Source organism: Humulus lupulus, chromosome 8 (genome assembly GCF_963169125.1).
Source record: "Humulus lupulus chromosome 8, drHumLupu1.1, whole genome shotgun sequence".
NCBI classification, from domain to species: domain Eukaryota; kingdom Viridiplantae; phylum Streptophyta; class Magnoliopsida; order Rosales; family Cannabaceae; genus Humulus; species Humulus lupulus.
Genome location: NC_084800.1, coordinates 14,143,471 through 14,149,263, shown reverse-complemented (window position 1 = coordinate 14,149,263; position 5,793 = coordinate 14,143,471). Strand labels below are relative to the sequence as shown.

General features: G+C 31.8%; 1 pseudogene; it reads right to left on the bottom strand.

The window, feature by feature from the left end:
• Positions 1-2,314: 2,314 nt before the first annotated feature.
• Positions 2,315-5,793, bottom strand: LOC133795056 (maintenance of ploidy protein mob1-like; annotated as a pseudogene).

The following is a 5,793-nucleotide window of genomic DNA, read 5'->3' as shown; positions in this document are numbered from 1 at the left end:
TACTGGTCTTAATAAATAAAATTGGGGGGCAAATGTTATCCAAAAAACAGGCACGGGTGACGTGGCAGACTTTTTTAGCACGTGGCTGACACTTGGCAGAAGGTCCGCTCGACCATCGACCAGTAAGATTCTCCTGGCGTAACATTTGAAGTTTCTTTACGACCAGCATGGTCGTACACTCCGCATATTTCAAGATGATCTTGGGTAAATCATAATCAATTCCGAGATTATCTCCGATGATTCCTGATTATCCGATTAATTAGGAGAGAATATCTGTAACAAATTCATGTAATCCTCCTTGAGCCTATAAATAGAGAGAAATAGCTCAAGGGAGGGACTTTTGGCTTTTGGTTGATTAAAGCTATACACTTACAAGAGAATTAGAGCTATTGTATTACGATTGTATTGTTTATCTCTCTCAGGCTTGTGAAACTCAGAGAACCCTAGTTCTTTGATCACTCCTTTGAGAACTTATACACTACAAGAAAATGGGGTCTTTACCTACCAATTGTAAGTGTAGGTAAAACTAGCCTAATGGTGGGTAATGTGGTTTACCTACCAATATTGAATTGGTAGAGATTGGTAAGTAAAAGTTAGTGGGGAAAGAGTATTTACCTACACTTATTAATACTGGTAGGTAAAAGAATCTGTGGACCCCACTAAGTTATAAATCAATTGATGAGTCAGCGGATGACGTGTTTATCGACGTGGCATCCTACGTGTCTGCTGACATGGTTTCCATAGTTTTATGTGTCTGATGACGTGGCATACATCAATATCGCCACTTGGCATCTTGTGGTTGCTCCACGTGTCAAACAATAATTTGTCCACGTGTCGTTTGATAATTAGTACATATGTCATCATTTGATATAGACCACGTGGCATCATTTTATTAGTCTACGTGGCACGATATTATTGGACCATGTGGGGTCATTTTATTAGCCCACATAGCATGATTTTATTGGTTTATTACAAAATTTATATTTTGGTCAAATGTAATGGTTATGTGTAGGTAAAAGATAATAACAATTATTATAAATGTTCTATATATTAGAAATAAACTAGAAAAAAACCATACAATAATAAAATGTTTAATGCTAAAATTCTTTATAATGTTCAATACTAAAATAAGTCATAAAGTTATCATTTTAAGGTTACCCTTACAAAAATAAAAAAACTTCATAAAGTTCATTCCTTAGTAAATTATTGTAAATAAACTAAGAATCATCTTGTGACTCACGAACCGAACTCAAATAAATTATTTAACATTAATAATAAAATAAACAAACATATATTATAAAATATTCATTGCTTATTAAAGATGAGTGTTAAACTAATTACATTTCATAAAAAATATCAACAAGTCTATTCTTGACTTTGAGATTATTACTAAAGAGCATCATTTTTCTCGAACTTGTGAATGTCGATGATGGCTTTGTGAGGTGGACACCGACGATGGTTGGAGGTGGGGTTCGGGTTGGCAACAATGGGAAAATATAATTAATCTCAACATAATAATTATCCTCAATTTAATCATCATAAGGATTTCAGAAAATATGACTTATCATTATGGGCATTTATGACACTTGATATACCAGCATATATTAAAAAACAAATATATGAGCACATCAAGTCCCATAATCACCAACATAAAATAAAATCATTTATCAACATCGCAGGCAAAAAAAAAAAAAAAATCAAAGTAGCATAATAATCCAAATCAAAAAAAGAAAATATAAGTCAACATTCAAAACTACATTTAATAGGCAATATGCATCGAAAATTATAATTCATGTGATAAAACAAAGAAGTTCATATGCAGTATATATGAACATGTAAACAATGATGAAGATAATACAAACTAGATTCAAAGTTTAACATAAAAAAACTTGAAATAAAAAGTAGATGTCTCTTCTCCTTTTTAAAAAGAATAACAGATTCATATATATAATCAATGAACATAATACATAAATCAAATACCAAACACAAAATTTTCACACTTTAAAAAAATCAGATTCAAAACATATTTGTATACAGAATAAAAATCAGATTCAAACACACAAAACTCGTAAACTCAAAAACTAGTTATCTCTCCAAAAACAAAGTTCACCCTACAAACCAGAATGCAGAGCATGCTAAAAATAGAGAAACACTTGAGATTAATGCAAAACTTTAGAAATAGAAAAACAAAGAAATATGAAAAAGCAAATATCTAAATATGAAAAACAAATATCATAACATAAAAAAAATTAGTAAATCTTAGTACAGGAACAAAGAATCAGATTCACTAATGCAGTAAGCTTATTAAATTAATCTACATCCTAAATCTGAATATCAATATCAATAACAAAGTACAAAAAAATCTCCAAATCTGAATATAGCAACATAGTATCAATTTATTGATGATATCATATACCTTGTTGTTCTATCTGTCTCTGCTACAGAACCAAAAGCTACTCCAAAACAGGGAATAACAAAGACCAAACACTATATGTGATGTTCCCAAATCATCATCAGTATTTCAAAACTAATTATGACCAAATATGGGCATTTATGACATACATAGAATGCCAATATAACTAAAAATACGACATATCAAATGTCATAATCACTAACACATTAGCTAGTCATACTTATTATGGCTCTTTATTGACAAGAAAAAAGTGCACGTCTACACAATGTCTCAAAAATGAAATAAGTAAACCATAACCATAAAATCAATTAAAAATACAATTGTTTAAGAGCTGAAGAAAGGTATTGTGTTTATAACTTTGAATACACAAAATCATATAATTAGAAAGACAAAAAATCACATATTCATAGCAATGTTTGAATCCAGACTGCCTTAAATAATAAAAACAATCCAAATCAATACACATAATCAAAGATTTTGATTTTCCACTAATAATAAAAATCACCCAAATCAACACACATATCTAATATTCAGATTTGGCTAAGATAATAAAAATTAATATAATCAACACCACAATATATTCAAAATTGGCTTTTAAAAAAAAAGTTCATAAAACTATTCTCAAAACATATCTAAAATCAATTGCAAACTTGAGCAAATCAATAAAAATCTGTTAAATATATAACAACCCACCCCAAAACCATATTATAAACCAACTTTAAATACATAATATAAAAAAGAATCCAAACTCAAACTTGCCCAAGACAGTGATTAAACCACAGATTGCCTCATAATAAAATTGCCAAAACCAGCAACCATATTTAAAAAAATTAGATATGCCGTAATAAAAATTACCAAAGACAAAATCAATCAACAACATATTTTCAAATATTCAGATTTGCCTCATATAGATATATTCATCACCAATCCTTCAGATTTTGGGAATTTATAATAAATAAAATCATAGTATACCTCAATATTGCATACCGAAACTACAAATACATCCACTACAATCAACACCTCAATCCCCATCGCTGCAATCAACACCTCAAACCTCGTTGCTGCAATCAATACCTCAAACCCACCAGCCACTGCAATGAGGAAAACAAATAAAAGAAAGTTAAAACATTGTAAAGATAAAAACATAAAAAATGATAGTGAGCATACGGTATCTCAATTGAAGAACAGTGAATAAAGCGTTTGGATTCAATAACAGAAATAAGGCGTCTGGGTTCAAGAAAAGAGGTGAAGGTTTCTCGGTTCAACAACGGAGAAGAAGGCCTCTGGGTTCAAGAACGAATTCAAGAATAGAGACGACGGCAACTGGGTTCATGAAGATGAACTAAGGCCTCTGGGTTCAAGAACGGATTCAAGAATAGAGACGAAGGCAAACATTAAACAACTAGCAAAGCAATTATATATTACATTTTATTATACTACTAAAAAAACAAAAGAAGTTATGAATGTGAGTCTTTATTAAGCCACTTTAGTAATACCTGTATAGGTAGTGAAAAGCAAAAAGTTAGGGAATCATTTTTTTATTTTTCAAAAAGATTATATAAAAGTAATTTTTAACATATATTATTTATATATTTAATTTTTGGGTGATGCTTTGTCCTACTCCCCTAACTCATCACTGATTCTTACTACTTAAATATAATACAATTAAACAAAAAAAACATATGAGCATTTAAATTAAAAAATCATTCACACGAAACAACCTCTTGAAGATTGTCTTCACCACATCTGGGAAATTGGGTGGAAAAGGAGCACATGGAAAGAAAAACTTGAGTTAAGATTATGAAGAAGAAGAAAAAAAAAGAGTTTCAAGCTTTCAACTAGATACTTTACTAACCCAATCTTTGAGGGAATATTGACTCATCATCTAGCTGAACTTCAATCCAATCCATTAAGTACTTAAACATATTTTGGAGTAGAGACCTTTATTCGTTCTTTTGTGGTAACCCCATCAACCCACTTATACGAGTATCTACCAAGAATGAAAACAGACAAGGAATAATGATCTATTCGAGTTCTAAACACAATACAGCCAAAAGAATCTACTTGGTTGAGTACTCACACTGGTCCAGCATTCATGACTGGACAACTAGTTGGAGTGCAGAATTCAGTGAGAGTACCATAGAGGATGTTCACTTGGTTAAAAAAGTCCACAGCTACAGTATAAACAACAAACGGACTAAGTTGAAAAAACCAACACACGAATAGTTCTTTTAATCCTATTCTACTAAACAGGAATAAAATCTTACTATTCACAGCTAGCCATTCATTACAATCATCACCAGGAGGAAGCCTTATGACTTCCTTTAAATTCCCATTGCCCAAAGTTGTTAGAATGTGCTATCAACTATATCACTTTCAGCAGCAATATATATATATATATATCATATTTACATATAACAACAGAGAGATACCATGGGAGAGATGTGAGTTACCGTGAGTGTAAGAGGGAGAGAGAGAGAGATCAAACCCAGCTGTTCCCAAAGCCCCCACAACGTCCGTAGATCCCCATCCCCGCCATTGAGCCTGCATTTGAGACGAGGAAGACCACAAGCCCAGACCTTCGTTGCAAAAGTGGAAAAATCAACATGTTCTTGACCTCTTTCATAGCGTTTACCTGGTACAAAGACAGAATCCTTATTAATGCAATGGTTAATTATAACAAGAGTCAATCAGGGAAATATAACACAAATAAAGTTACAGAAGAAACATGTACACCTCCTCCAATGCTTTATTTTAGAGCTCAAGAAAAGCAAACAAAAATAAACTGCTGCATAAAGAAGGGGCTGAGCCAACCAAGTAGTGAGAATGCAAAGAATGCAACTAGTTCACCACAGAGTAACTTATTGGTAGATCAACCTTCAAGTAACAATCTTCAAGTCCATTACACAGCTTACAAGGTAAAATGCCCAACAAAACATGATCTAGCATGAGTGTTGAAACACTGATAAACGATCATATTCGAGCTAACCAAGATGTAAACATTAAAATCCATTTCAAACTCAAAGACCGTTATCCCAACTACTTGAGATTTTACTATTTTATAGATCAGTGTCATAAATTAACACACAAATAATGATGAATACAACTGCCCAATTCTTTCTTTCAGTATATTAATGAATCAACTAAAATATATTTTCTTTGTCAACATTCACTAGTGTCTTTTCTCTGTATGTCAATTACAGAACTAGTTCTAGTTCCAGACATTCAAATATTAGAAATAATAACAGTTATATGCAAAACCAAATATGCCGTAACTTCATACGTTAGTTGTACTTAGAGATAAGGAGAGCATACATACCTATATTGACTGTAAACAAGGAACGAGTGGCACATGACTTATGGTTTTCACAATGATACAT